Source organism: Hemitrygon akajei, unplaced genomic scaffold (assembly GCF_048418815.1).
Source record: "Hemitrygon akajei unplaced genomic scaffold, sHemAka1.3 Scf000044, whole genome shotgun sequence".
Classification (NCBI taxonomy): domain Eukaryota; kingdom Metazoa; phylum Chordata; class Chondrichthyes; order Myliobatiformes; family Dasyatidae; genus Hemitrygon; species Hemitrygon akajei.
Window position 1 is genome coordinate 2,235,825 of NW_027331930.1, and position 20,873 is coordinate 2,256,697.

Genomic DNA, 20,873 nt, shown 5'->3' on the forward strand with positions numbered 1-20,873 from the left:
TGTGTGGAGTTTGCATGCTCTCCCTGTGGCCATGACAGTTTCAGACACATCCCAAGGACATGCTGGATGAATGGCTAATTACAATTAACCCTGTAAAGGTGGGGAGCGTGTGCGTGAAGCAGATGGGAGTTTATGGGTTAATAAGTGAGAATAGGTTTCAGGAAAACATGAGGGAATGGTGTTGACGGGAATGCACCCAGAAGTAGCATGGACTCCAATAGACCGAACTTAATGACAAAAGGAAACAAAACACAGCAATGCAGTATGTAAACCTTCACCTTTCCTTCAACAGGAACAGTCACACAGCCTACAGTCCCACATCACAACCCAGTTTGCTGAACTGCGCCAGATCATCACTGAGAAAGAGCAGAGCTTACTCAGGTATCTCAGGAAAGAAGAGAAGAGGATTCTCAATCCAATGGTGAAAAATCTTCGGGAGATTCAGGAGAATATAAGGATTATTCAGGAGGAAATAATTAAGTTAAAGGAACAGATGGATCAGAAAGACAGTGTGATGTTTCTCAAGGTGAGGGATTATATTTCAATTTGTTTCTGTCAAAGGGCACTACATGAACAGTGGTATATTTGAAGTAAACACTGCACAGAGGCCAATTCTAACTAATCAATTGCCGCTGCTGGTGACCTCACACAAGTTGATATACTTGCATGATGCACCCTCCAATCACTCCAATAATGACATTTCAAAATGTCCAAGATACGCTTTCAGTCCTTCATTAGCAAAATACAATCTTGAAGCGATGAAACTTCAGGGTAATTCATTGTAAAGTAAGCTGCAACACAGCGGTCAAGAACAGAATGAAATTCGCTCGTCCCCAGCTCAAAACTGCCCAGAACAAAGTACAGATACGTAACTTTTTCCCTTCGCTTTTACCATGTCCACACTCACGTGACGAGTTATCGTAATAAACAGGTAACACAGAATACAATGCAGACAGAAAACAGATGCGGTGCTCCTACACACAGCATTTACAAATGGCAGTAAACTGTTTCTCACCCGACAATTGATACAACTATTCAGGGTTGTTGTTGTCCCATGATAATAAGATTATTAAGGGACTGGACACGCTGGAGGCAGGAAGCATGTTCCCGCTGATGGGTGAGTCCAGAACTAGAGGCCACAGATTAAGAATAAGGGGTAGGCCATTTAGAACAGTGATGCAGAAAAACTTTTTCACCCAGAGAGTGGTGGATATGTGGAATGCTCTGCCCCAGAAGGCAGTGGAGGCCAAGTCTCTGGATGCATTCAAGAGAGAGTTAGATAGAGCTCTTATAGATAGCGGGGTCAAGAGATATGGGGAGAGGGTAGGAACGGGGTACCGATTGAGTATGATCAGCCATGATCACAGTGAATGGCGGTGCTGGCTAGAAGGGCCGAATGGCATACACCTGCACCTATTGTCTATTGTCCCACAACTGGAGTTCCACAACTTCTGGACATCCCAGGACAGAATGAAAATTTCTCTGAAATTGTTTACTCTGATCATAACACAGAGCTGCTGACTGTGTCCTTAATTCTACATTAAATATCCTCTAAAACACCCATTAACACCCAGTTCCAGTCACAGGCTGTGAGTGTGTCTGGTGCGGTGGGTGTGAGGGTCTCTCTGTCAATCAATGAGAACAAAGAATGTGACCCACACATCAGACATCCTCCATATCCGGTTTCCATCAGATTAGGGAATCTTTCACCGTCTCTTTATTTTTTGGATAAATTCAAATGGGATTATATCCCATTCTCCATCATAAATAGGCCATTCGGTCCATCTTCTTCTATTAGTTTTCCTGCTTCACAATCCTCCTGCCACCTACTCACCGCACCCAGCAACAGTGCCCGAACTCCATGGACCCTCACGTGTTTATCCAGCCTCCCCATTACAGTCAGTCTTCGCTGTTCCATTTCAACCACTCCTGTGGCACAGAGTTCCACATCCTCCTCACTAAATTTCTAGTGGAATTTGTTAAAATCCATCTGGAATTACATCTCCCCACAAGTCTCCCCATAAATAGAGGTACTTTCGCAACCCGCACACAATCACATACATCACTGATCAGAAATTCCTCCATCCTATCACACTGACGTCATATCCAGATGAAAATGCACAGCCTGTCCTGTCTTCCCTATAAGTTTCATCCTGTCAGTAATGGTCTGACATTCAGAAACTTTCCCTGTAATTTACCCCGTGGTTCTGTATTGTCCGTGTGTGTGAGCGACTGTGGGAGTGGGAATTTTCAACACCTTGTAATGATTTAGATGGAATTCAGGATGTGGACAGTAAGTCCAAGTCTAATCAGATTTGTGTTTTATTTATTTCAGGAGGAAGCTCGTCGGAACAGAAGGTAGGACATGGTCTTTACTGAAACCCTGAATGGATTTGTAAAATAGTTCAGAATAACAATTTATAACCAGCAGTTTAATATTTACAGGATTAATGATGAAGTCCAGGAATTGTCAGTGACAGATGAGACCCTAACGGTTGAAAAATTTGATCACCCCTATTTGTTGATAACAGTGCTGAGAGAAACGCTTGATGCTATTAATCGAGGTAAAACTTACAAAGATCCATTTCTCCTTGTTTATGAAGCTCAATTTAGTTCTAATTTGATGCAAAGATTGCCTGTAATACTGGGCTGAAGGGGAACTGAAGTTTATTTCACATCAACCCCATCGACTGGGAGGCATCACTGTCACATGGTCAGCTGGAGATGTCAGACCCCTGGACACACCAGCACAGGGTCACAATACAACCAATACACGGGACTGTCAAATGAACCACTGTGTGTCAATCCCAGGCAAATGCACTAACACACGAGGACATGAGTTTGGATCTACCAGAGGAGCTGGGAATTTAATACTGATGATAATATTGTAGGGAATAAAAGCAGGTATTAATGAGGTGTCCGGGTTGTGAGTGCAGATACTGTTACAAGGGAGAAGGTGCTGAAAAAGCTGAAAGCCCTAAAGGTACATAAGTCACGCGGACCAGATGAACTGCACCCTAGTGTTCTGAAAGAGGTTGTGGTAGACATTGTGGAGGCATTTCAAATGATCTTTCAAAAATCATTGGACCTGGCATGGTGCCAGAAAACTGGAAAATGGCAAATGTCACTTAGCCCTTTAAGTAAGGAGGAAGACAGCAGAAAGGAAATTACAGACAGTCAGCCTCACCGCTGTGGTTGGGAAGAAATTGGAGTCAGTTGTTAAGTATGAGGTTATGGAATACTTGGTGACACTGGACAAGACAGGGCAAGTCAGCATGGCTTCGTTAAGGGAATATCCTGCCTGACAAACCTGTTGGGATTCTATTAGGAGATTACAAGCAGGATAGTTAAAGGGGATGCAGGGATGTTGTATATTTGGAATCTCAGAAGGCCTTTGACAAGGTGCCACACATGAAGGTGGTAACCAGGTTAAGAGGCCATGGTATTACAGAAAAGTTACAGGCATGGTTAGAACATTGGCTGACTGGTAGGAAACAGCGAATGAGAGTAAAGGGATGCTTTACTGGTTTGCTGCCAGTGACTCGTGTTCCACAGGGGTCAGTGTTAGGACACCATCATTTTATGCTGTATATCACGATTTAGCTGATGGAATAGACCATAAGATATAGGAACAGAAGTAGGCCATTCGGCCATTCGAGCCTGCTCCACCATTCAGTCATAGGCAGATCCAATTGTTCCAGTCATCCCCACTCCCCTGCTTTCACCCTATACCCTTTGATGACCTGGCTAATCAAGAACCTATCTATTTCTGCCTTAAATATGATTTGGCCTTAACAGCCACTTGTGGAAACAAATTCCACAGATTTTCCACACACTGACTAAAGTAATTTCTCCGCATCTCAGTTCTAAAAGGAAGTCGTTCAATCTTGAAGTCATACCCTCTTGTCCTCGAGTAGATGGCTTTGTTTCCAAGTTTGCAGATGATACGAAGTTTGGTGGAGGGGCCGGTCGTGTTGAGGAAACAGTTAGGCTGGACAAGGACTTGAATGAGGAGAATGGGAAGGAAATTGGCAAGTGATATACAATGTTGGAAAAGACATGGCCATGCACTGTGGTCGTAGAAATAATATGCAGATTTTTTTTTCAAATGGGAAGAAAACCCAAAAAGCTGAGTTGAAAATGGACTTAGAAGTCATTCTGCAGAACACCCTAAAGGTTAACTTGCAGGTAGACTCAGTGGTGAGGAAGGCAAATCCAATGTTAGCATTCAATTCAAGGGGTTTAGATAGCGTTCAATTCAAGAGCAGGGGTGTGATGCTGAGACTAGTGAAACCCCACCTTGTGTATTGTGAACTTGGGCTCCTCGTCTAAGAAAAGATGTGCTGGCATTGCAGAAGATTCATTTCATAACGATGATTCCAGGAATGAAAGGGTTATCATACGAGTAACGTTTGATTGCTTTGTGTCTGTACTCGCTGGAATTTAGAAAGATGAGGGGGAATCTCATTGAAACCTTTCAAATGTTGAAAGTCCTAGACAGAGTAGATGTGGATAGGATGTTTCCCATGGTGGTGGAGGTTAGGACAAGAGGGCACAGCCTCAAGATAGAGGGGCATCTATTTAAAACAGATGCGAAGAAATTTCACACACACACACACACACACACACACACACACACACACACACACACACACACACACACACACACACACACACACACACACACACACACACACGGATATACTATCAGAGTGTGACACACGGCGACAGAAAAAGGCACAAATTTCCATTTAGGATTGAAATCTGCCGTCCTTACCCAGTCTGTCTGTTCTGTGGCACTGAGCTGCCCTCTGACGTGACGTCACATCAACACTTCACAGATAGACTCCGGGGTGACATTCCTCAGGAGGATGATCTGGGAGGGTTTGACGGATGTTGAACTCACGACCCACTTCATCAATCTGCAAGACTAAGATGTCTTCATGAGCATGGCCCATTTGTGTGTGTTTGCCCCCCCCCCCATCCCTCTAACCATTTCCCATCTGCGTACCTGCCCAAATCTATTTTAAAATATTTTATTTTTACCTTTTTCTACTGTGCTTGAGGGCAAATTCTATTTACCAACCTCCCTCTCTATGGGAATGTTACCCGATAGACCACTCAGAAAAATTTCCCGTCTCACTTTCAGTCTGAGGCCTCTGGTTCTGTACTCCCATTTCTTGGAAAAAGAAACATTATTTAAGCTCCTTTTGAATTATCTACCTCGATAAGGGGTCATACCTGAACATGCTACACTACAGCTGAATAGCCGAAGCTTATCCACTCTCTGCTTTTAACCCAAGCCCCCAGTCCTGGTAACATCTTCCTGAAGCCTCCTGTCCAGTGTAATGACATCCTCCCCATATTCGGGAACCGGAAATGCAGACAATGCTCCAAGTGTGGTCTATCATCGACATCAAAGGCCTTGCTGAATTTCATGTGGACAGTGTGGAATAGGCTGATGAATACAGGACTGAAGGTGTTTTTTTAGATTGGGACAAGAAGGGCGGCGTGGGAGCTAAATTCTGAAGGAAGGCAGTTTTTTAAAAAACTTCGCATACAAGAACGGCGAGACTGCGCAGGACAGAGCGGAGAGTTTGAAAAGATGACCACCCTATACAGCGGGCAGCGGAGTAGGTGGCAGCAGAGTGTAGGGCTTTGGCTCAACGGGCTTAGGCGGTAACGGGAAGAGGCGAGAGCGAGGCACCGACTCTTTTTCTCCCCTTGGTAAATCGGCCCGGACGGACGGGGGAACAGCAGGGCACATTAGCTAATGGTTTAAAAAGTCCGTGTGCTTGGCGAAGTAAGTGGGTGAGTAGACCTATCTTTCTTTGTTTCATTCCTGTAGAATTAGGTAGCATGTCTGCAGGGTTCGTGCTTTGTTCAGGGTGTCAGATGTGGGAATCCTGGGAGACCTCCAGCCTCCCTGATAGCCACATCTGCACCAGGTGAACCGAGATTCAGCTCCTCGGAGACCGTGTTAGGGATCTGGAGCTGCAGCTTGATGACCTACTGCTTATTAGAGAAAATGAAGAGGTGATAGACAGGAGCTACAGGGAGGCAGTCATCCCTAGGCTACAGGGGTCAGAAAACTGGGTGACTGTCAGGAGAGGGAAGGGAAATGCCCGGATAGTGGAGAGCACCCCTCTGGCTGCCCCCCTCAGCAACAAGTATATCGTTTTGGATGCTGTTGAGGGGGATGACCTGACCGGGGACCGCCACGGTGACCGGGTCTCTGGCACTGAGCCTGGCGCTGTTGTGCAGGAGGGAAGGAGGGAGAAGAGGAATGCGGTAGTCATAGGGGATTCCATGGTCAGGGGAACAGACAGGAGATTCTGTGAGCCTGGTAGAGATACCCGCATGGTGTGCTGCCTCCCAGGTGCCAGGGTACGGGATGTCTCGGATCGGGTCCAGAATATTCTGAAGGGAGAGGACGAGCAGCCAGCTGTCTTGGTACATGTTGGTACCAATGACGTAGAGAGGAAAAGGGAGGAGGTCCTGAAGAGAGATTTCCAGGAGTTAGGAAGGAAGCTGAGAAGCAGGACCACCAGGGTAGTAATCTCAGGATTGCTACCTGTGCCACTTGCTAGTGAGGGCAAGAATAGTAGGATCTGGCAAATGAATGCGTGGCTGAGAGTCTGGTGCAGGGGGCAGGGCTTCAGATACTTGGATCATTGGTATCTCTTCGGGGGAAGTATTACCTGTTCAAAAAGGACGGGTTACACCTGAACCATAGCGGGAATGTTTAATAGAGCTGTTAGGGAGGGTTTAAACTAATTTGGCAGGGGGATGGTAAACCGGAATGATAGAGCGGAGGAGGGGGAAAACAGAAATAAGTCTAAGATAGTGAGCAGTAAAGATGTCAGGAAGGACTGGCAGGTGATGGGGCAAATTTGCAGCCAATGGGATGAGTTGCAGTGCAATCAAAACAAAAAGTACCAAATACTGGACTTAAGGTGTTATACTTAAATACACACAGCATAAGGAATAAGGTGGGTGATCTTGTCGTACAGCTACAGATTGGCAGGTATAATTTTGTGGCCATCACTGAGACGTGGCTAAAGGATGCATGTCTCTGAGAGCTGAACGTCCAAGGATACACGGTGTATCGGAAGGACAGGCAGGTAGGCAGAGGGGGTGGCGTGGCTTTATTGGTAAGAAATGATATTAAATCATTAGAAAGAGGTGACATAGGATCGGAAGGTGCAGAATCTTTCTGGGTTGAGCTAAGAAATTGCAGGGATAAAAGGACCCTGATGGCAGTTATCTACAGGCCTCCTAACAGCTGCAATGAGGTGGACTACAAACTACAACAGGAAATAGAAAAGGCTTGCCAGAAGGGCAGTGTTATGATAATTGTGGGGGATTTTAACATGCTTGTGGATTGGGAAAATCAGGTCGATACTGGATCTCAAGAGAGAGAATTTGTAGAATGTCTACAAGATGGCTTTTCAGAACAGCTTGTTGTTGAGCCCACTGGGGGATCAGAGGTACTGGATTGGATATTGTGTAATGAACCAGAGGTGATTAGAGAGATTGAGGTGAATGAACCGTTAGGAGGCAGTGATCGTAACATGATTGAGTTCACTGCCAAATTTGAGAAAGAGAAACTGAAAACCGACGTGTCAGTATTTCACTGGAGTAAAGGAAGTTACAGTGGCACCAGAGAGGAACTGGCCAAATTTCACTGAAAAGAGTCACTACCAGGAGGACGGCAGAGCAGCAGCGGCTGGAGTTTATGCGAGAAGTGAGGAAGGTGCAACACAGATATATTCCAAAACAGAAGAAATTTTCAAATGGAAACACGATCCGACCGTGGCTGACAAGAGAAGTCAAAGCCAAAGTAAAAGCAAAGGAGAGGGCATTCAAGGAAACAAAAATTAGTGGGAAGACAGAGGATTGTGAAGCTTTTAAAAGCTTACAAAAGGAAACTAAGAAGGCCATTAAGAGGGAAAAGATGAACTATGAAAGGAAGCTAGCAAATAATATCAAAGAAGATACTAAAAGCTTTTTCAAGTATATAAAGAATAAGAAACAGGTGGGAGTGGATATAGGACAGATAGAAAATGATGCTGGAGAAATTGGAATGGGAGATAAGGAGATGGCTGAGGAACTGAACGAGTATTTGCATCAGTCCTCACTGAGGAAGATATCAGCAGTATACCGGACACTCGAGGGTGTCAGGGAAGAGAAGTGTGCGCAGTCACAATTACGACAGAGAAAGTACTCAGGAAGATGAATAGTCTAAGGGTAGATAAATCTCCAGGACCAGATGGAATGCACCCTTGTGTTTTGAAGGAAGTAGCTGTGGAGATCACGGAGGCATTAGCAATGATCTTTCAAAAGTCAATAGACTCTGGCATGGTTCCGGAGTAGAGGAAGATTGTAAATGCCACTCTGGTATTTAAGAAAGGGGCAAGGAAGCAAAAAGTAAATTATAGACCTGTTAGCTTGACATCGGTGGTTGGGAAGTTTCTGGAGTCAATTGACAAGGATGAGGTTACGGAGTACCTGGAGGCATATGACAAGATAGGACAAACTCAGCATGGTTTCCTTAAAGGAAAATCCTGCCTGACAAACCCATTAAAATTTTTTGAGGAGATTACAAGTAGGCTAGACAAGGGAGATGCAGTGGATGTTGTGTATTTGTATTTTCAGAAGGCCTTTGACAAGGTGCCGCACATGAGGCCGTTAAACAAGATAAGAGCGCATGGAATTACGGGAAAGTTACATATGTGGATAGAGCGTTGGCTGACTGGCAGGAAACAGAGAGTGGGAATAAAGGGATCCCATTCTGGTTGGCTGCCGGTTACCAGTGGTGTTCCACAGGGGTGCGTGTTGGGGCCACTTCTTTTTACGTTGTGTATCAACGATTTGGATTATGGAATAGATGGCTTTGTGGCTAAGTTTGCTGATGATACAAAGATAGGTGGAGGGTTTGGTAGTGCTGAGGAAACAGAGAGTCTGCAGAGCGACTTGGATAGATTTGGAGAATGGTCAAAGAAGTGGCAAATGAAATACAATGTTGAAAAGTGTTTGGTCATCCATGTTGGTAGAAGAAATAAACGGGCAGATTATTATTTAAGTGGAGAGACAATTTAAAGTTCTGAGATGCAACGGGACTTGGGAGTGCTCGTGCAGGATACCCTTAAGGTTAACCTCCAGGTTGGGTCGGTGGTGAAGAAGGCGAATGCAATGTTGGCATTCATTTCTAGAGGAATAGAATACTAGAGCAAGAATGTGATGTTGAGATCTACAAGACACTGGTAAGACCTCACTTGGAGTACTGTGTGCAGTTTTGGGCTCCTTATTTAAGAAAGGATGTTCTGACATTGGAGAGGGTTCAGAGCAGATTCACTAGATTGATTCCGGGAATGAGAGGGTTAACATATGAGGAACATTTGACCGCTCTTGGACTGTACTCCTTGGAGTTTAGAAGAATGAGGGGGAACCTCACAGAAACATTTCGAATGTTAAAAGGCATGGACAGAGTGAATGTGGCAAAGTTGTTTCCCATGGTGGGGGAGTCTAGTACGAGAGAGCATGACTTAAAGATTGAAGGGCGCCCATTCAGAACGGAGTTGCAATGAAATTTTTTTTTAGCCAGAGGGTGGTGAATCTGTGAATTTCTTGCGGCAGTGGAAGCCCAGTCATTGAGTGTATTTACGACAGAGATTGATAGGTATGTGAGTAGCCAGGGCATCAAAGGTCATGGTGAGAATATGGGGGAGTGGGACTAAATGGGAGAATGGATCAGCTCATGATAAAATGGCGGATCGGATTCGAAGGGCCGAATGGTCGGCTTCTGCTGCTTTGTATTATGGACTTATTTGAATGCACCAGTATACGGAATAAGGTAGAGTTTGGCAGGTACAAACTTAGGAAGGTACGACTTTGGTCGAAGGAATTAAACGCATTGACAATTCTGTAAACAGGGCTAAAATTCAATAATCAGAGGTGCAAAGGGACATGGGTGTCCTTGTGCAGGATTCCCTGAAGGTTAACTTGCAGTTTGTGTCAGTGGTAAGATTGGCAAACTCAATGTTTGCTTTCATTTCGAGAGGATTAGAGTACAAGAGCAAGGATGTAATGCTGAGGTTTTATAAGGCATTGGTCAGACCACATGGAGTATTGTGAGCAGTTTTGGGTGCCTTCTATCGGAAAGTATGTGCTGGCATTGGAGGGGGTCCAGAAGATTCACATGAATAATTCCGGGAATGAAAGAGTTAACATATGAGGCGTGTTTGATGGTTCTGGGCCTGTACTCACTGGAGTTTAGAAGAATAAAAGATTTATTATCCCCCTCAACCCTATTCTCCCACCTCCTCCCCATAACTTTTGACACTCTGACTAATCAAGAAGTTTACTTATTAACTTCTGCTTTAAAAATCAAACAGGAGAAAATCTGCAGATGCTGGTAATCCTAGCTACACAGGTCCTGATGAAGGGTCTCGCCAGATCTCTCTGACACCTGTCTGGAGAGAGTTGATGTTGGGAGGATGTGGGTGGGTCGAGAACGGTAAGCACAGCCTCCGACTATAGGGATGTCCATTTAGGACAGAGATTAGGAGGAATTCCTTTATGCACAGGATAGTGAATCTGCCACAGGCAGCTGTGGAGGCCAAATAATTGAGTATATTTAAAGCAGAGTAACACACACACAAATTGTTGGGGGAACAGCAGGCCGGGAAGTTTCTATGGAAAAGAGTAAACAATCCACGGTTCAGACTGAAACACTTCATCAGGACCTGTGTTGCTTAAGGGTTCCCGCAAATTTATCCCCTGTCCTAATGAGGGGCTGCGGGGCATGGAGTCGTGGGAAAGGGGACAAAGTCATCCTCATCTGCCATCTTTGCCCCCTCCAGCTTCTCATTACGTCTACACACACAGTTCACCCACAGGCTTTCCACCCCTCCCCCTCCTGGTTCAATCTGCCATTCATCTCTCCCCTACTGGTTCCCATTATCACCTCCTTTACTGTCTCAAACCATCACACTCCCCCACTTCACACACACAAATGAATGTGAACATTGTATGACGGGCCTGTTCCTGTGCTGTACTGCTCTATGTTCTCTGTTCCCAGTTTCGAAGAATGAGAGGAGATCTCAGGGAAACACAAAATTCTTTCAGGGGTCAACAGGCAGGAGTGAGGGAGGATGTTTCCCCTGTCTGAGGATTCAAGGGCCAGGTGTCTCTCTGCTCTCGGTCCAGCGTAAAAACCCCCGATTCCCGGGGCCGCGCTGCCCGAGTCTCACCCCCGATCTCCGGGGCCGCGCTGCCCGAATCTCCCCCCTGTCACCGGGCCCGCGCTGCCCGAGTCTCCCCCCGATCCCCGGGGCCGCCCTGACAGAGTACCCCCACCCCCCGATCCCCGGGGCAGCGCTGCCTGAGTCTCCCCGCAATCCCCGGGGACTCTCTAATTCTCAGCTTCTCCCCCCAGTTTCTGTCACCCTGGATGTGGAAACGGCGAATCCGGATCTCGAGGTGTCTGAGGATTGGAAGAGTGTGAGACGGACCGGGTCCTGGAGGAATCTCCCTGACACCGGGAAGAGATTCACATACTGGGCTTGTGTGCTGGGATCGGAGGGATTCACATCGGGGAGACATTACTGGGAGGTGGAGGTGACGGGGAATCGGCGCTGGTGTCTGGGAGTCGCCGCAGAGTCTGTGAAGAGGAAGGGATGGGTCAGACTGAGACCGGAGACCGGATTCTGGATCATCAGGCGGAATGGTGACGTGTTACATCGGGATTGTGACGTGGACGGTCTCCCCTCCCCCGAGTCCCGTCTCGCTGCCGGTCCCATCCCCGGGAGGGTGGGAGTTTATCTCAGTTACGAGTCCGGGACAGTTTCATTTTACAACGCGGAGACCAAGTCCCATCTCCACACCTTCACTGGGAATAAATTCACGGGGAAACTTTATCCTTTCTTCCGGACTGCGGTTGTAAACCAGTGGATGCAAATCTGCTCCGGATCCGCTCCGGGTCTGTAAACGGGTCGGGTCCCGGGACCGGCGTCAGGAGTAAAGTCCCTGTAAATATAAATGTGCGGAGAGTGCAGCTAAATACGTGGCTAAGGAGATGGTGCAGGAGGGAGGGCTTCATGTTTCGGGACAATTGGGCTTTGTTCCCGGGAAGGTGGGGCCTGTTCCGACGGGACGGTTTGCCCCTGAACTGGAGGGGAACTAACATTCTTGCGGGTAGATTTGCCAGTGCTGCTCGGGGGGGGGGGGGGGGAAGATTTGCAGAGGGAGGGGAACCAGAGTGTTAGAGCAGATAGTGAGGTGGAGGAGGATAAAGGTCATGCGAGGACTGCATGTATAGACAGAAATCAAAGGTTTGTACATTAGATTGTAAATTAATTTTGTTTAATCTTTAGTGATTAAGGAGATCTGTTTTTTTTGCAGATTTATTTATTTTTATTATCATTTATTTTGTGATGGTCGATTGATGACTTTTGAAGAGTTAATTAGCAAATATTCTCTTTCTCATACACACTTTCTGCAATATCTTCAGGTTAGACATTTTTTACAAAAATAATTATCTAAGTTCCCATATATGCAAGAATCTGATTTGTTGGATATTATTTTGAATACGAATCCTTTAGCAAGAGGTTCCATTAGTAGAAATTATAATTTACTTTTAATACATTAATACAAAAAGATTACCTCCCACCTAAGGTTTATACATGATAGAAATATTTGTTGTTTCAGACATGATAGAGGGGGAGGGATGAAAGGGAGAGGAGTGGCATTACTAGTCAGGGAAAATATCACAGCTGTGCATAGACAGGACAGCCCGGAGGGCTTGTCTACAGAGACCATATGCGTGGAGCTGAGGAACCGGAAAAGTTTGCCTGTTCTCCATCTCCCTCTGGTGCTCCCCCCCCCCCCCACCTTTCTTTCTCCTGAGGCCTCCCGTCCCATGATCCTTTCCCTTCTCCAGCTCTTTATCACTTTCGCCAATCACCTTTCCAGCTCTTAGCTTCATCCCACCCCCTCCGGTCTTCTGCTATCATTTCGCATTTTCCCCTCCCCCACTACTTTCAAATATCTTACTATCTCTCCTTTCAGTTAGTCCTGACGAAGGGTCTCGGCCCGAAACGTCGATAGTGCTTCTTCTAGATGCTGCCTGGCCTGCTGTGTTCCACCAGCAGTTTGTGTGTGTTATTATTTGAATTTCCAGCATCTGCAGATTTCCTCGTGACCACTCTAATTGGGGTGTATTATAGACCGCCCAACAGTCAGAGAGAATTGGAGGAGCAAACCTGTATAAAGATAGTAGACCGATGTAAGAAACAGGAAGTTGTAATAGTAGGGGATTTTAACTTTCCACATATTGACTGAGACTCCCAAATTGTAAAAGGGCTAGATGGCTAGAGTTTGTCAAGTGTTTTCAGGAAAGTTTTCTAAATCAATATATAGAGGTACCTACGAGAGAGGATGCAATACTTGATCTCCTATTAGGAAACCAGACAGTCAGGTGACAGAAGTATGTGTAGGCGAACATTTTGGGTCCAGTGACCATAATGTCATCAGTTTCAAGTTAATTATGGATAAGGATGGGTCTTGTCCTCGAGTTGAGGTTCTAAATAGCAGAAGGGCCAATTTTGTGGAAATGAAAAAGGATCTAGGAAGAGTGGATTGGGATAAGTTTTTTTTTTTCCTGACAAGGATGTGTTCAGTAAGTGGAAGGCCTGCAAATGTGAAATTTTGAGGGTGCAGAGTTTGCGTTTTCCTGCCAGGGTTAAAGGCAAAGTTAACAGGCACAGGGAACCTTGATTTTCAAGGGATATTGGTGATCTGGTTAAGAAAAAGAGAGAGGTTTATAGCAGGTATAGGCAACAAAGAACAAATGAGTTACTTGAAGAGTATAGAAAATGGAAGAAAATACTAAAGAAGGAAATCGGGAAGGCAAAAAGAAGACATGAGGTGGCTTTGGCAGATAATGTGAAGGAAAACCCGAAGGGTTTCTACAATTATATTAAGAGTAAAAGGATAGTAAGGGACAAAATTGCTCCCCTGGAAGATCAGAGTGGTCGTCAATGTGTGGAGACTTACGAGATGGGGGAGATCTTAAACAGTTTTTTTGCATCAGTATTTACTCAGGAAACTAGCATAGTGTATATGGAAGGAAGGGAAACAAGCAGTAGTGTCATGGAACTTTTGTAGATTAAAGAGGAGGAAATGCTTGCTGCCTTACATCGAATAATGGTAGATAAATCCCCCGGGCCTGACTTGATATTTCCTCGGACCTTGAGAGAGACTAGAGTAGAAATTGCAGGGGCCCTGACAGAAATATTTAGGGGGGTCTCAAGATGGCGCTTATGTAGTGAAGCGGTTTTAGGCTTTGCTCCAAACCTCTTACTTTTTTTTAACCTACGAACACCCCCTAAATGATCTTTTTATACCTATTCCAAAAGAGTTTAAACATATGAATTTTTTTTCAACTGTTTGAATCATTTTGAACTCGCTGAAATGTCTAAAGCAAAGGAATCGAAACAGACGAAAGAACCGGTAACTTTAGAAGCAATTGCGAATCTTATGGACGACAGACTTGGAAAACTGGAGAGTAAATTAACCACAAAGCTTTCTACGTTTGATGAAATTTTAAAGACATTTGACGTACAACTTCAAGCACTTACACTGGAATCACAAAAACAACAAGCAAGTATTTTCGTTCTTGAAGAAGCCGCTCACCAGAGAGATCGTATAATTGAAACTTTGCAACAACAGCAAACTTCGACTTCTCAACAGATGGATCGTTATAAATCTAAAATCACTGATCTCAAAAACCGCTCTCGAAGACAAAATCTTCAGTTAATTGGGATTCCGGAAAATTTTGAGAATGGCGATCTCACTGTTTTTTTCTCCAAATTTTTAATGGATGTCTTTGGCTCAGAAGTACTGGATTCCCCTCTAATAATCGACGGTGCACATCGCATTTCTCGTTTTCATTCAGATTCACGTTTGAAACCACGACAAGTAATTCTCCGGATCCATTACCCTCATACCAAAGAGCGTTTGATTCGGGCTGCACGGAAAAGGATATGATCAGCTTTCAAGATTTTAAATTCGGTATTCTGGAAGATTACAGTCCCGAAGTTCTAAGGGCAAGAATGACTTTTAAATCGGTTATGAGGGAAATTCATCAGAAAGGCTACAAGCAAGTGCTGTTATTTCCAGCACATTTGAGAGTTTCTCTCGAAGACGGAACTTATCGGCTGTTCAAATCTTCAGAGGATGCTTAAAGATTTCTGGAAGAAAAACATTTTATCGGGTTGACTAATGTAATAATTAGTCTATAGATTTGGATCTTTTATAAAATGATGGGTTTTTTTATGTATTGTTTACAAGTATTTTTTATACATGATAAAAGTTCGTTTCTGGTTTATTCTGAGTTTGTTTTTTTCATATTATTAATCTGTTAGTTTTGAAAGTAATTTTTTAGGGTTTTCTTTTAAGTTCGTATACATTTTTTTATATTTTTAACGTTTAAATATTAAGATTTTTTTAAAAATAAAATGTCATTTCTTCTTCCCGAAAGGCTTTAGTGCTTGGAACGTCAATACGTTTTGATGTGTTTGAATAAGTTTTATACTTTATTTTAAAACATTGATTCAGTATTATTCATTTATGGGTTTTATCATTTTAATTTTTTAAAAAATCCTTTTGTCTTTTATATATAATACTTACTTTATATTTTAATTTTTGTCATACCAACCGTTTCTTATAATATGGGTGGTTTGTATCTTTTATTCAACTTTTTTTTGTTTGAGTTGCCGTCTTGAGACATGGGGGTCATTTTAGTGTTAGATTGTTTGCTTGCCTCTTTTTGGCTCTTTTCCTGGGGTTTTGAGGGTGGAGGGAGGGGGACTTTTCTTCTTTCTTTTCTTTTTGCTTGCTTTATGCTTAGTTTTACTTCATGGACTCATATGAAACTACAAAAATGGTTGCAGTGTCGTGACTTCCGGTTCCTCCTTGAACTTACTTCCCTCTTCCGGATTCATGAGTTAATCTTTTTTTTTAACTTTATGTGTTAATTGTAATAAATATTGTCAATATGGATAGGGTTATTAATTTTGTTTCTTGGAATACTAATGGTTTAAATCATCCGATCAAATGTAAAAAAGTATTCAAAGTATTCCATAGAATGAATGCTAATGTTATCTTTGTACAGGAGACTCATGTAAGGAAGGCGGATAGTCAACGCTTTTTTAGGTTTTGTAAAGGCCAACAATATCACTCGAATTCTCAAGCCAAAGTAAGAGGCGTTTCCATTTTTATAGATTCTTCAACCTCCTTTATACATCATGAGACAATTTCAGACCCGCAAAGTAGATTTTTGCTTATTACTGGTCTACTTTTTAATCAAAAAGTTGTTTTAGTTAATGTTTATGCTCCAAATACTGATTGTCCTGATTTTTTTAAGTGTCTATTTACATCCTTTCCCAATTTGAATCAGTGCAGACTGATAATGGGTGGGGATTTTAACTGTTGTTTAAACCCTTCGATGGATAGATCCAAGCCCACACAAGTTCTTCTGAATAAATCGACCTCTTTTATCAACTCCTTTATTACTTATTCTGCAATTTGCGAAATTTGGCGTTTTTTACACCCCAATGACAAAGAGTTTTCATAATTTTCTCATGTTTATCATAATTATTCAAGAATTGATTACTTTTTCATTGATCACCGTTTACTTACAGATGTTATCGATTGTAAATATGACTCTATTACCATTTCTGATCATGCACCTTTGAAGTTATCTATTAAGATAATGGATTCATCTGTTAATGCTAAATCTTGGAGGTTCAACTCTATTTTATTGCAGGACTTAGACTTTGTTAATTTTATTAAACAACAAATTGATTTGTTTTTCTCAACAAATTCTACAGCAGAGATCTCTATTGGAATTTTATGGGACACTTTTAAAGCATTTATTCGTGGACAGATTATTTCATACTCTGCTGGAGTTAGGAAGCGAACTAATTCTAAAATATTTACATTGGTTGATAAAATCAAAGCAATTGATAAGATTTATTCAGTGACCCCCAGCAAAGAACTTTATAAAGAAAGAGTGGAACTTCAAATGGAGCATATTTTGTTATTATCCTCTTCGATTGAAAATCAGTTAATTAAATCTAGCACCCAGTTTTATGTATTTGGAGATAAGTCTGGTAAATTATTGGCTAATCAATTGAAAACTGCTTCGGTTAAACGACAGATTACTAGGATTCGTAAGCAAGATGGCACTCTGACGATCGACCATAAAGAGATAAATAAAGCCTTTCAAGATTTTTATAATTCCTTATATCAATCAGAATTTGCTGAGGATTCTTCTATAATCGATGAATTTTTAAGGAAATTGAATATTCCAAAGTTAACAGTAGAGGATAGTGTATTCTTAGATACACCTATCACGGAAACTGAAATAAAAAAAGGCTATTTTTTCAATGAATTCCGGTAAAGCTTCTGGTCCAGATGGTTATTCTGCAGAATTTTAAAAATCTTTTTCCTCTATACTTTCTCCTTGGCTTTGCAAAATTTTTAAAGATGCATTAATTATAGGCAAATTGCCACAATCTTTTTATGAAGCTTCTATTTCTTTAATCCTTAAAAAAGATAAAGACCCTATTGAATGTGCATCCTATCGGCCTATATCCTTCCTGAATACGGATTTTAAGATTTTTAGTAAAATTATGGCTACTAGATTAGAAAATATATTAGCACGAATCATTTCTGAAGATCAGACTGGATTTATTAAAAATCGCTGTTCATCTTTTAACATTAGAAAATTAATTAATGTTATTTATACTCCTTCACCCAAAATACCAGAATGTGTCATTTCTTTAGATGCTGAAAAAGCATTTGATAGAGTTGAATGGCCATATTTATTCAATACGATGCAGCATTTTAATTTTAGTTCAAAATTTATATCATGGATTAAATTAATATACTATAAACCCTTGGCATCGGTTTTTACCAATAATCAAAGATCTCATTTTTTTCAGTTATTCCGTTGTACAAGGCAAGGTTGTCCTTTAAGTCCTTTACTATTTGACATCGCTTTGGAACCTTTGGCTATAGCCATTCGTGAATCACCTAATATTTTGGGTATTACTCGTGGGGAGGGGACGTATAAGTTATCATTATATGCTGAAGATTTGTTACTATACATATCCGACCCTGAAAGATCTATTCCTGCTATATTATCCTTGCTTGCTTTTCTGGTTATAAATTGAATTTTAATAAGAGTGAATTATTCCATTAAATATGCAGGTTCCAATTTATAAACATTTACCATTTAAAGTTGTTACAGATTATTTTACTTATTTAGGTATTAAAATTACTAAACAACATAAAGATTTATTTAAAGTTAACTTTTTACCCTTCATTGACCAAAGTAAGCAACTTGCTATCAGGTGGTCTCCACTATCTTTGTCATTGGTTGGTAGAATTAATGCTATTAAGATGATGGTATTACCCAGATTCTTATATTTATTTCAAGCATTACCAATTTCTATTCCTAAATCTTTTTTTGAGATTATTGACTCCAAAATATCTTCTTATCTGTGGCAGAATAAAAATCCTAGACTAGGCAAATAATATTTACAGAAGCCTCAGAAGGAGGGCGGTTTGGCTTTGCCAAACTTGAGATTTTACTATTGGGCAGTTAATATACAATATTTAATATTTTGGACACAAGAATTGACTACAGCTGCTTGCCCACAATGGGTAAATTTGGAATGTAAATCTGTACAAGACTTTTCATTGTTTTCAATCTTAGGATCTTCACTTCCTTTTTCTTTATCTAAATGGAATAAACAAATAACTAATCCTATAGTCAAATATACATTGCGAATTTGGTTTCAATTTCGTGAATTTTTTGGTTTGAATAAGTTTATTTTATCATGCCCTATAATATCTAACTATTCTTTTCGGCCCTGTCTTATGGATCAAGCTTTTCTTTTATGGAAAACAAAAGGTATAACATGTTTTCGTGATTTGTTTTTGGATGATAGTGTTATGTCCCTTGAACAGCTATCAAATAAATATAATTTACCTAAAACCCATTTTTTTTAGATATTTGCAAGTTAGAAATTTTTTGTATAATGAGTTACACTCTTTTCTGAAACTGTGTCCATTGGACATTACGGAAAGAGTTTTAGCTCTGAATCCTTGTCAAAAGGGTTTAGTAGCTGTTATTTATAATATGATCATGAAAATGCAGCCAGAAGTATCAGAAAAAATTAAGAAGGAATGGGAAGAAGAACTTCATTGTCTTATATCCACTGAGCAGTGGGAGAAAATTTTACTATTAGTCAATTCGTCCTCTATTTTTGCTAAACATGCCCTAATACAATTTAAGGTTGTACATAGAGCTCATATGTCTAAGGATAAACTTGCTCGATTTTACTCTCATGTTAATCCAACCTGTGACAGATGTCATTCTGATGTTGCTTCATTGACCCATATGTTTTGGTCTTGCCCTTGTTTACAAAATTACTGGAAAGATATTTTCAGCATTATTTCAAGAGTTCTGAATATCAATTTCCAACCGCATCCTTTTACTGCAATTTTTGGTTTACCAATGGTGGATAATAGGCGTTTATCCTCTTCATCTCGACGAATGATTGCATTTGTTACATTAATGGCTAGAAGATCCATTTTATTGAATTGGAAAGAAATTAATCCTCCAACTATATTTCAGTGGTTTGCTCAAACTATCTCTTGTTTGAGCTTAGAAAAAATTAGAAGTGTTGTTTTTGATCCTTCAGTTAAATTTGAAGAAACTTGGAGACCATTTATTCAACATTTTCATATGAGTTAAATTGTCTTTTCCTAAACCTCACTTTGATTATCCTTAATTATTTGGATGGAGGTTAGGAGTTATTGGTACTACTGTATGTATTTAACATTATGCAATGGCCCATTTTGGTTAGTGTTTTTTTTCTCTTTTTTGGTTTTTTTTTTCTTTTTGTTTCTTTTGTTCATAAATACTATGAGTTTGGGAGGCTATATATATATATATATTGATTATTATATATTTGAATGTCTACTTAAACTTGGAATTATGTACTCTCAAACACTTTGTATTCATGTTTCATTTATGTTTGTTTAAAAAATTAATTAAAAGATTTAAAAAGAAAGTAAAAGAAATATTTAAAATGTCCTTAGCCACGGGTGCAGTGCCGGAGGTTTGGGAGGTGGGGCGGGGGGGGGGGGGCTTAGCTCATGTTGTACCGTTGTTTAAAAAAAAGCTCCAAAGTAAACCAGGTAATTACAGGCCGGTGATCCTGACATCAGTAGTAGGTAAATTATTGGAAGGTGTTTGAGAGATCGGATATACAAGTATTTGGACAGCCAAGGGCTGATGAAGGACAGTCAGTATGGCTTTGTGCATTGTAGATCTTGTTTAATGAATGTTGTAGAGTTTTTCGAGGATGAAGGAAAGGCTGTGGATGTTGTCTAGATGAACTTTTGTAAGGCCTTTGACAAGGTCCCACATGGGGGGTTAGTTCAGAAGGTTCAGACACTAGGTATCCATGGAGAGGTTGGAAACTGGATTAGAAATTGGCTGTGTGGGAGAAGACAGAGAGTGGTAGTGGATGATTGCTTCTCAGACTGGAGGACTTTGACTAGTGGTGTGCCTCAGGGATCTGTGCTGGAACCATTGTTGTTTGTTGTCTATATAAATGATATAGATGTGATAAATTGGATCAGCAAGTTTGCTGATGACGCCAAGATTGGATGTGTTGTGTTTTGCGAGGAAGGCTTTTAAAGCTTGCAGAGGGATCTGGACCAACTAGAAAAATGGGCCAGAAAATGACAGATGGAATTTAATGCAGACAAGTGTGAGGTGTTGCATTTTA

General features: G+C 41.6%; 1 long non-coding RNA gene across 1 annotated transcript; it reads left to right on the forward strand.

Annotated features, from left to right (window-relative positions):
• Positions 1-478: 478 nt before the first annotated feature.
• Positions 479-2,538, forward strand: LOC140720538 (uncharacterized). The gene is made up of 3 exons (XR_012097211.1): positions 479-526; positions 2,336-2,358; positions 2,446-2,538. It is a non-coding gene; the product is annotated as an uncharacterized lncRNA (long non-coding RNA).
• The last annotated feature ends 18,335 nt before the right edge of the window (positions 2,539-20,873 follow it).